This window comes from Vombatus ursinus, unplaced genomic scaffold (assembly GCF_900497805.2).
Source record: "Vombatus ursinus unplaced genomic scaffold, bare-nosed wombat genome assembly UNPS02014158.1, whole genome shotgun sequence".
Taxonomy (NCBI): domain Eukaryota; kingdom Metazoa; phylum Chordata; class Mammalia; order Diprotodontia; family Vombatidae; genus Vombatus; species Vombatus ursinus.
In genome coordinates this window covers 4,419,676-4,431,812 of record NW_020953936.1, presented here as the reverse complement: position 1 = coordinate 4,431,812, position 12,137 = coordinate 4,419,676, and the positions used below count along the sequence as shown (strand labels likewise).

General features: G+C 38.4%; 1 protein-coding gene across 1 annotated transcript in view; it reads left to right on the top strand.

Moving 5' to 3' along the window:
* The window catches only part of IGFBPL1 (insulin like growth factor binding protein like 1), a 62,221-nt gene that overhangs the window by 38,243 nt on the left and 11,841 nt on the right, over window positions 1-12,137 (top strand). The gene's annotated exons all lie outside the window — the stretch shown is intronic.

The window sequence follows — 12,137 nt, the reverse complement described above, 5'->3', positions numbered from 1 at the left end:
AAACCATGAGCAGGTCTTGGTAACCACTGAATTACCACCAGCAGCAGCTGCTTCTGGAGCTCTCAGCCCACAGGTGGTAAGGGAGACTGGTCAGAATGGGATTACAGAGGTGTATTTGCTAGCACTGGGGCAGGACTCTATTGCTTTGCCCATATTTGGATCCGGGTTGCAGTCCTGGGTGGTAGTCTCAGGGTGAGGAGGAGTACTAGCACTCCAGAGCTTGCAGCTGCAGTGGAGTGGGAACCTTCATCACAGTTCTAGTGCAGAAAAGACTTTTGCTCATAGACCAGAGCATAGCCCAGGAGAGTAATAAACACACCTCTCCTTAAATCATACCACCTTGGAAGAACTGAAAACTTATGCCACTAGAAATATCTCTGAAAACAGCTGCACAAAACCCCTGAAGCTTGGGACAGTGCACCCTCCACCCTGGAAGTGGAGCCCCACTTTAGCAAAATGTTAAATGTCAAGAAATAGGCTGGGGAAATGAGCAAACAACCAAAAAAATATTCTGTCTATAGAAAGTTATTACAGTGATAAGAAAGATCAAAATACCCACTCAGAAGAAGATAACAGAATCAAAGCTCATACATGCAAAGCCTCCAAGGCAAAAAAACAAACAAACAAACAAACAAACTATGAATGGTTCTCAGGCCATGGAAGATCTTAAAAAGGATTTTGAAAATAAAGTAAAAGATATAGAGGAAAATTTGGGAAGAGAAATGAGAGTGATACAAGAAAATCATGAAAAATGAGTTAACAGCATGGTAAAGGAGACAAAAAAATACTGAAGAAAAATAACATCTTAAAAAACAGACTAGGCCAAATGATAAAAGAGGTACAAAAAGCCAATGAAGAGAAGAATGCCTTGAAAAGAAGAATTGGCCAAATGGAAAAAAAGGCACAAAAATTCATGGAAGGAAAAAAAAAAGTCCTGAAAAAGTAGAATTGGCTAAATGGAAAAGGAGGTACAAATGCTCACTGAAGAAAATAATTCCTTACAAATTAGAATGGAGCAAATGGAAGCTAATGACTCTGTGAGAAATCAAGATACAACAAAACAAAACTAAAAGAATGAAAAAGAAGACAATGTGAAATATCTCATTGGAAAAGCAACTGACCTGGAAAATAAATCCAGTACAGTTAATTTAAAAATTACTGGACTACTTGAAAGCCATGATCAAAAAAAGAGCCTAGACATCATCTTTCAAGAAATTATCAAGGAAAACTGCCCTGATATTCTAGAACCAGAGGGCAAAATAAAAATTGAAAGAATCCACCAATCACTTCCTGAAAGAGATCCCAAAATAAAAACTCCCAGGAATATTATAGTCAAATTCCTGAGCTCCCAGGTCAAGGAGAAAATATTGAAAGCAGTCAGAAAGAAACAATTCAAGGATCATGGAGCCACAGTCAGGATAGCACAAGAGTTAGCATCTTCTACATTAAAGAATCAGAGGGCTTGAAATACGATATTCTGGAAAGCAAAGGAGCCAGGATTACAACTGAGAATCACCTACTCAGGAAAACCAAGTATAATCCTTAAGGGAGAAAATGATATTCAACGAAATAGAGGACTTTCAAGCATTCTTGATGAAAGGATCAGTACTGAATAGAGATTTTGACTTTCAAATATAAAACTCAAGAAAAGCATAAAAAGGTAAACAGGAAAGGGAAATCATAAGGGACTTAATAAGGTTAAACTGTTTACATTTCTACATGGAAAGATGATACTTGTAACTCATAAGAACTTTCTCAGTATTAGGGCATTTAGAACAAGTATATATTGACAGAGGGCACAGGTGTGAGTTGAATATGAAGGGATGATATCTAAAAAAATAAAAACAAGGGATGAGAGAGGAATGAACTGGGAGAAAGGGAAAAGGAGAGGTAGAGTAGGGTAAATTATCTGACATAAAAGAGGGAAGAAAAAGCTTTTACAGTGGAAGGGAGGAGGAGGTAGGTGGGAGGGAGTGAGTGAACCTTACTCTCATCAGAATTGGCTCGAAGAGGGAATAACATAGATACTCAGTTGGGTATAGAAATCTATCTTACAGGAAAGTAGGAGGAGAAGAGGATGTAAAAGGGGGTGGTGGTGATAGAAGGGAGGGCAAATTGGGGGAAGGGGTAGTCAGAAACAAAACTCTTTTGAGGAGGGACAGGGTGAAAGGAGAGAGAGAATAGAATAAATGGGGGGAGGAATAGGATTGAGAGAAATACAGTTAGCAATAGTAACTGTGAAAAAAATTTTGAAGCAAGTTTCTCTGATACAGGCCTCATTTCTCAAACATATAGAGAACTGAGTCAAATTTATAAAAATAAGAGTCATTCCCCAATTGATAAATGATAAAAATATATGAGCAATTTTCAGATGAAGTAATCAAAGCTATCTCTAGCCATATGAATAAATGCTCTCACTGTTGGTTGGAGAAATGCAAATTAAAACAATTCTGAGGTACTACCTCATATCTATTAGATTGTCTAATAGGAAAATGACAAATGTTGGAGGGGATGTGGGGAAAAGGAGACATTAAAGCACTGTTAGTGGAGTTGTGAAATGATTCAGCCATTCTAGAGAGCAATTTGGAACTATGCCCAAAGGGCTATAAAACCATGCGTACTCTTTGACTTAGCAATACCACTACTAGGCCTGTATCCAAAAAAGGATTAAAAAAAAAAAGGAAAAGGACCTATATGTACAAAAATAATTATAGCAGCTCTTTTCTGGTGGCAAAGAATTGAAAATTGAGAGGATACCCATCGACTGTGAATGGCTGAAAAAATTGTAGTATGTTTGTGCTATAAGAAATGATGAGCAGGATGCTCTCAGAAAGACCTTGAAATACTTACATAAGCTGATACAAAGTGAAATGTACTGCGTACAAAGTAACAGCAATATTGTAAGAATACTGTAAGAACCTGTGAATGACAGCAATTCTATGATGAAAAACGCTATCCATCCCCAGAGAAAGAGGTAATGGTGTCTAAATACAGATTGAAGTGTTTTTTTAAACTTTCTTTATTTTTCTTGAGTTTTTGGAGGGGGTCGATGTTTTCTTTCACAACATGACTAATTTCGAAATATGTTTTGCATGACTACACATGTATAGTCTGTATTGAATTGCTTTACTTCTCAATGAGGGGGATGCGGAAGGAGGAAGGGAGAGATTTTGGAACTCACAGTTTTAAAAATATGCATTAAAATTGTTTTTACATGTAATTGGGAAAAAATAAAATAATTTTAAAAAAGGAAAAAAAGGGTGCAGTGTATGGAGCTTTGCTGTGGTTGAGCAGATACAATCACTGACCTGTTCACACTTATTCAGATGTACACACATTGAATATTGCCATTGGTCATTGTTAAATTTATTGCAGACCTGCCAAAACTTTCCCAGTCTCTTCCGCAATCCTAGTGTCTGTCAGGAGAGAGCTGGCACAGATGAAGGGGTTCTGTGACTGATCTAACCTTGCCACCTAATCAAAGATGTCTCAGGCAGAGAACTGATCATAGGCTGAATTGATCATAGGGTGTAGGAAAGACCTTTGCTAACCCTCTTTCTTCCTACCAACCTTCTATTCTTCCCTTGCTGTCTTCCCTCTCTTATACTCATAGTCTGTTTCTTAAGATTGAACTGCTAGGACATTGACCATTGCTGGGTTCTGGCTGTGAGTCTTGGGGACCTCTGCCAATTTTGATTTGATGATGGCAGAAGTACACTATCCAAAGATTCCATTTCCACTCCCCTTATCTCAGTGGTAGTCAAAAGAGCTGATAGGTGCCTACTTTGGTCTAGACCTACGACTCAAAATATTTCATAACAACAGGACTGAGCAAAGTGCATGGTAAAAGCCTACCTTTAGGTTCAATTGAAGAAACATTTATTTAATGCTCATTATGTGCAAACTACTATCTTGGGCAGCTAGGTGGTAGAGTGGATAGAGTGCCAGCCCTGAAGTTAGGAGGACCCAAGTTCAAATTCAACCTCAGAAACTTACTAGCTGTGTGACCCTAGGCAAGTCAGTTAACCCTGTTTGCCTCAATTTTCTCATCTGTAAAATAAACTGGAGAAGGAAATAGCAAACTACTCCAGAGTCTTTGCTAAGAAAACCCTAAATGGAGTCATGGAGATTCAGATATGACTGAAACAATTCAATACCAATACTGTGTAGGTAGTGAGGATATTAAAAAAGATGAGAAAATAATCTTTTAAGCAGTGACTAGGTTAACATTAATAATTAACAATTATCAATTAAAATCTTTGTGTATAGTATAAGAGAGGTGGCATGCCCTGATAGATATTTGAAATATGGATTTAAATCCTGTCACAGTTTATTGGCTGAGAAACCCTGGACAAATTTCTTAACCTCTCAGAGCCTCAGTTTCCTCAACTATAAAATGGGATAATTATAGCCCCAACTTCATAGGGCTGTTAGATCAAATGAGATAATGTATGTAAAATGCTTTGCCATCTTTAAAGTACTACATAAACAAGACCTTTCTTTTCTTTTTAAAAACAGTATCAAAGCCAAATAACTGTCTCATCATTTTACCTGCACTTCAAGTATAAATAATGGAAACCAGCAGCTTATTACTGACAGTGGTCTGTATTTGAAGATCAGTCCAAAGTGTGCATGTATGACAGTATTTTTACATTTATATTTTTTCCTAAGTACATGCCACTGCCAGAGCATCATTTCTATATTAGATTTAACAAGCAAAAGTTAAGTTTTAAGGTGATATAAACAAATGGGCAGCTATATTGTACAGTGGATAGAGTGCTGTCCTTGGAGTTAGGAGGACCTGAGTTCAAATCTAGCCTCAGACGTTTGCTAGTTGTCTGACCCTGGGTAAGTCACTTCACTGTCTTTGCCTCAGTTTCCTCATATGTAAAATGAGCTGGAGAAGGAAATGGTGACCCATTTTAGTACATTTACCAAGAAAACCCTGAATGGGATCACAGAGTCAGTCAACTAATCAGCAAAAGAAAAGCAAAAAACAAAAATGTACAATGATTGAGGAAACATATTCTTATTAATACTGTTGTAATGGTAATTATTTTTGTAAGCAAATATAGCATTTTATATTTTGTAAAGAGATTAGGCATTCATTAGCTACTGCTGTTATGGGTAAACTTGGAAGAGTCATGTCAAACTTCAATCTTCAGTATTAGAAACAGTATTAGAACTCATGGAGGCAGAATACAGTTATCCTTTCCACATTGCGACTTCCCCATGGTGATTTCACTATATCGCTGTTCAGAATAAAATATTAAATGGGAATTTTTGAGGAGTTTTGTGGAGGCTGCAGACAACATGCAAAGGCCAGCAGATGACACAGAAGGAGTTTAGAAACTCAGAAACACATGAAATATGTGCATAGTATTATATAATATTAACCCCAATTTTGCAATACACTACTGTAAACACCCCATAAAAGAAAAAGAAAAAAATTCAGACTCCTTCTCTGGTACAAAAGGGGGGCTGAAAATTTTTATACAGATTTTCCAGATCATGGGAATGTCACACCTTCAACCCCCTCAATGTGGCAAGGACAGCTGTGGTATAATGGATCAAGCTCTGGTCATCCAGTAAGAAAGATTTGTGTTCAAACTCTGCCTCAGACAGAGTAGCTGTGTGACCCTAGTTACCTTATTTAAATACTTTCAGTCTTAGTTTCCTCACCAGTAAAATGAAGGGGTTGAACTTTGTGGCTTCTGAGGTCCTTTCCATTTCTAAATCTCTGATTCTTTTGTTGAATCAAATGGTAATACTCATTTTTCAGAAACAGGTGAAATTATTGTTAGAAGTCAGAGGGACAGAGTGGTGGGTGGAGAAAGTCCTGGGATTTGAATTAGGAAGACCTGGGTTTCAAGACCCATCTTGAACACTTACTGGCCCTGTAACCATGGGCAAGTTTAACTTCTATGAGCCTCTCTTTCTTTAGCTACAAAGTGGAGATAATAACTTCTGTGAAACTCAAATGAGTTCTAATTGTGATTCTTTTGGCCCCTACATTTTTCTTTTTCAAAACAATTATTGTTTAATTATATGTAAAAAACAATTTTTAACATTCTTTTTTTAAAAATTTTGAGTTCCAAATTCTCTCCCTCCTTCCCTTTCCCCCTCACTGAGAAGGCAAACAATTTGATATAGGTTATACATATGTAGTCATATAAAACCTATTTTCCTATGGTGGAAGAAAACACAGACCAAAAAAAAAAAGACATCCAAGAAAAATTAAAAAAGGGGAAAGAATGGATGCCTTGATCTGCCTTCAGATGCTATCAGTTCTTTCTTTGGAGGTAGATAACATTTTTCATCATACTACTGTTGTTTAGTCATTTTTAGTCATATCCAACTCTTCTGTGACTTCATTTGGGATTTTCTTGGTAGAGATACTAGAGTAGTTTGGCATTTTCTTCTCCAGCTCATTTTACAGATGAGGAAACTGAACAAATAAGGAGAAATGACTTGCTCAGGGTCACACATTTAGTAAGTGTCTGAGACTGGATTTGAACTCAGGAAGATAAGTATTTCTGATTCCAAGCCCAGTGCTCTAACCACTTGCCTTGGATCATTGTGTTATTGAGAATAGTTAAGTCATTCACAGTTGATCATTGTTATAATATTGCTGTTACTGTGTCTGGTTCTGCTCACTTCATTTTGCATCAGTTCATACAAGTTTTTTTCAGGTTTTTCTGAAAGTATCCTGCTTGTCATTTCTTATACCACAATAGTATTCCATCACAATCATATACCACAGATTGTCTAGTCATTAGCCATTTCCAATCTTCCCCCAGAGTTTGATACCTTTAGGAGATTGGGGTGTGTCTAGTCTCTGCCATTGGCTTAAGCTCTTATGGGTGATGTTCCCCAGTTTTGGGGGTTCAATCATCCCAGTTCCATTTAACCACTTAACAGACATATTATGTTTTAAAAAAGGAATATTTATTTCAAAAATATAGCCAAGAACAACATACAAATATGTCAACCTAACATCTGGGTACATAAACCCCTCTATATTCTCCCTCAATCTCTGGAGAGGGGCATTAGGTTCACATCTTGGCTTGGTTTCTATATAGCATTCATCCCACCAAGTTCCACATCCAAAGCCCCTCTGGGATTATGTTCTGGGATTCTGGTTTCTCAGGACTTTCTTGCAAGGCTGGTTACAACATTCAGCTTGGAATCTTGGCTCCAAGGTCTCCGTGGCTTATACTTCTGAATGTGAGGACTCCATTGAACTGAGAAGGACAAATAAAATGAGACAAGCCAATTTCTTAAGTCCCTGAGGCCACAGGGTTTAAGGAGAGAGGAATATGGCCCTTCCCTGGCCAGCTTCCTGTTGTGAGACAATGAGACATTCTCACTTGGATGCTACTGGCAAGAGAAGGGGAGAGGGGAAAGATTTAGTTTTTGAGAGGGGGGAGGAGAGAGACAGAGACAGAGACAGAGAGAGAGAGAGATGAGAAGCAGAGAGAGACACAGAGAGAGACAAAGACAGAAGAGAAGAGAGAGAGAGAGAGAGAGAGAGAGAGAGAAGGAGAGAGACACACACAGAGAGAGAAGAGAGGCAGAGAGAGACAGAGACAGAAGAGAGAGAGAGACTGAGTGAGACAGAGACAGAGAGACAGAGACAGAGAGAAGGGAAGAGAGAGAAAGACACAGAGAGAGAGAGAGACAAACAGACAGAGACAGAGAGACAGAGAGACTGTTCCCTTCTGGTAGTTTTAAAGACAAAGCCTTTTTCTGCTACACAGCCAATGGAAAGAGGCTGGTTCCAGTCACTCTGTGGGTAACCATAGAATGTCTCCTCCCAGAATCAGGTCTCTGTTGTCTCCTACAGGGGTATGTGCCTCTTAGGTAACCTGGGCATTTGCCAAAGCCCTATTTCAGAGATAATATAGGAAAAGTGTTTTGCAGTAGTATAGACATTTTGGTTAGTATTACATTTTTTTCTGAAAACTTTTCTTGTAATTTAAAGGCAACTAGTACCTATTTTCAGAAATCTATTTTTTTTATGAGCAGTAGAATCAAAGATTGTGTGTGTGTGTGTGTGTGTGTGTGTGTGTGTGTGAAGGAGGGGGACTGGAAATAAAATGCATGAATATTTGAAAATCAAGACATTCAAACAATAATAAATACCATAAAAGGATTGAAAATGCCATCATTTTTTGAGGGTTTTCAAGTATCTTTTTGATAAAGGTTTAACACCAATGCATTTCTAGGCTACCCAAAGTCATCGCATCCTGAATCTTTTCATGACATCTCCATTTGTTACACTGAAATCAGAAGCTCACAAACACAGTCTTCTATCTTAAAGAACGGACCGCAGCAGTATTTCTCTCTTAACCAGCTTTTCTGGCACCTGAAGGTAACATTCTAGGACTGAGAGCAGAAGGGGAGGGGAAGGGAGAGGAAAATGTTCCCTTCAGACCCCCAGTTGGCAGAAGCTCATAATGGAAAATGAAAACAAAGAGAGCTTGGGAGGCAGATGGAATGAGAAAGGAAGGCACAATGGAGGCTGTTTGTTGGGAGGAGAAAAACAGAAATGGCACTTGTGGCCAAGATGGCCACGTGAAAGGTTTCCAGCATGCCCTCTTCCCCAAAAAACACCTTAAGCAGCTGTGTCAAACTAATGGCCCAAGCCAAATTGAAATGTAATTAGCAAATGTTTAACAAAATAAATAAAAATACAACAAAACATACATAATGCTCATTTTTGTGTTTTTTTAAGACTATAAGCGTGTCCCATGGGGATCTGTTTCTTGCTGAGTTTGTCACCACTGACCTTGAGCACAATGAAAATTAGCCCCTCTGTATTGAAATAAACAACTGTGAGGATAACCTAATCCCTATCACCTCCCATTCCCAAACCCTCCCCCTCAAAAGCCCACCACCATTTCTACAAACTACATATATGAGTTCGTACCAAGGGGACTCTGATTCCATCCCCCTATCCACACCGTCTCATTCAGAACTGTGGGGAGGAGGCAGGGTACAGAGTATAGCATCCTTACTTCAGGGCCATGGAGCTCAATTTCCAGATCCTTCAACCTTCTGGAACTGCAGCAGAAAGCAAGGCCTAGACATGGCTCAGCTTCCCACTTAAGGATTATGGAAGGGACAGGGCTTGGTCCTGGCTCTAGGTCCTAGATTTGGACTGTGGCCAAAATTGGCTTCATTTCATAGAGATTATGGGAGGACAGGGTTGGGCTTTGTTTCTAGTATGAGTCCATTAGCGCGAAAGATAGCAGATTCTATCCATTTATTGGGGAGAAGGGGGAAGGAGGATGTGGCAGGGTACAGTGTCAGGACTCTGGCAAGGGAGGGGAGAAACATTTGACCCAGGTACGTCAAACTCCACAATTGGGACTGGGAGTAAATCTTGAACATATTCACCTGCTCACCCCATCAATGATTGTGGAAGAGGGTAGAGTCCCAGTTCAGAATTATGGTGTCATGCGCAACCTGATCCCCAGTGGGATCCCAGCTTGATTATCTCATTTAAGATAGCAAGAAGGGACAGGACACACAGGGAGAATGGGATGCCAGGCTCAACCAGCCTATCTAGGACTAGTATTTTTTTAATGGTTAGACCTTTACTTTATTTTTAAAATATATATTTTATTTTCACAGAAATTACAGGTTAAAACAATATTAAACATTTAAAAATTTTTTTGAGTTCCAAATTCCATCCTTCCCTCTCTCCCTCCCCTCTCCCTCCCTGAGATGGTAAGCAATTTGATATAGGCTATACATGTGCAATCATGTAAAACATTTCCATATTAGTCTTTTTGTATAAGAAGACTCAAATTAAAAAAAAAAGAAGGAAAGAAAGAGAAAAATAGTCTGTATTCAGATAGTATCAGTTCTTTCTCTGGAGGTGAACAGTATGCTTCATCATGAGTAGGACCAGTATTTTTACTTTGGTGTTTTAGGTCAAGTCTCCTGGATAGGAAAAAGCTGTTCCTTTTTGTTTTTTTTTTCTGGAGGTCCCATATGCATCAAATGCTCTTCCTCATCATTTTCACCTTCTTGGTCTCAGCACAAATATCTCCTCAGGTGAGAAGCTTTTCTCAGGCCCTCTCAATACTAATAACTTCCTTTTGACACTATCTCACATTTACTTTGTATATATCTTGAATTAACATAATTGTTGGCATATAATGGCCTTTCCCCATTATAATGTGAGCTCTTTGAGGGCTAGAATTGTTTTTGTCTTCTTCTGTATCTGTAGCACTTAGCACAGTGTGGGTACCTAGTCTGCATTTAACAAATACTTGTTGACTTGGCTTGACAGGTAGAAATAAACAATTATCTTTGGGGACTTCAATGTGCTCCTTTCAGATGTAGACAGATATAAGAGAAAACTAAATAAGAAAAATGCCAAAAATCTGATTTGAATTTAAGAAAAATTCAGTATGACAGACTTTTGGTAGTTTGTGGAAATGGGAATAAGAATGAAAAAGAAGAGAGAAATTTCTCATCTTTTCATACCTTTTTTTTTTTTTTTACAAAAATTGACTGTATTCTAGATTATTAAAAAACCTCATAAACACAGAAAAGCAGAAATAATAAATGTAACTTTTATTGACCCCCATCCAATAAAGAATCCCACCTCACACACTTATTCACTGTGTGACCCTGAGCAAATCATTTAACATCCCTCAGCCTCCATTTCCTTCTCTGTAAAATGCGGATAATCATCATACCTACCATTCAGGGTTGTGAGGATCAGATGAGATAACATATATACAGCAATAAAATCCTAAAGAATTAGTGAGACCAAGGACAAATCATAAAACAATAAATTATTTTATCAAAGAAAATGTTAATGAGATCTTCTTTTCATCCATATTCCCCCCTCCTCTTCATTACTCCATGTCCTTATCAGGCTCTGGGCTGAGCACCAGATTTATCAAGTCAGGAGTAATTGTGATAGTCGGGAGCAGTGGTAGCCTCTGCTTACTGAGTCTTACTTGGTCAGCAGCAGGTACTCAACTGTGGGTACAAAGCCTAAAAATGTATATCTGAACTTAATCTAATCTGATGTTATGGGAGAATAGTTCTGAGTTACTGTATTAGCAATACTATATTATATAAACACAAACGTGGTAGTTCTGACTAGAGGTGCATTTTTCTTCAGGTGAAAAAAATTAGGCTTTTTTCCCCTTCTCCACTCTTATTGACAAATTTGGCCTGGGACTACTATTTTTTTTTAAAGTTATCATTTTTAAAAATTAATTTATTTTTAGTTTTTTTTCACTTCCACCAGATTTTGAGTTCCAAATTTTCTCCCCTTCTTGTCCCCTCATCCCAAGATGGTGTGCATTCTGAATATCCCTTCCCCTAATCTGCCCTCCCTTCTATCTCTCTCCCCTCCTGCCCCCCACTTCCCTTATCCCCTTTGATTTTCCTGTAGGGCAGGATAGATTTCTAAACCCTATTGTCTATATATCTTATTTGCCAGTTGCATGTGAAAACGATTTTTAACATTTGTTTTTAAACTTTGGGTTCCACATTTTCTCCCTTCCTCCCTCCCCACCCGCCCTCATTGAGAAAGCAAGCAACTTGATACAGGTTATACATGTGTAGTCATACAAAATAGTTCCATGGTAGTCATGTTATGAAAAACTAACTATATTTCCCTTCATCTTATCCTGCCCCCTGGTTATTCTATTCTCTCTTTTGACCCTGTCCCTCCTCAGAAGTGTTTTATTCTGATTACCCCCTTCCCTAATATGCCCTTCCCTCTATCATCCCCCCCCCTGCTCTCTCATCCCCTTCCCTTCTATTTTCCTGTGGGGTAAGATAGATTTCCATACCCAATTGAGAGTGTATGTTATTCTCTCCTTAAGCCAAAATACAATGAGAATAAGATATACTCATTCCCTCTCACCTTCTCCCATTCCCCCCCCCACTGTAAAAGTCTTTTCTTGTCTATTTTATGTGACATAATTTATGCCATTCTACCTCTCCCTTTTTCCTTCTTCCAGTATAATCCTCTCTCACCCCTTAATTTTATTCTCCAGATATCACCCCTTCATCTTCAACACACCCTGTGCCATCTTTCATTCTTTCTTTCTTTCTTTCTTTCTTTCTTTCTTTCTTTCTTTCTTTCTTTCTTTCTTTCT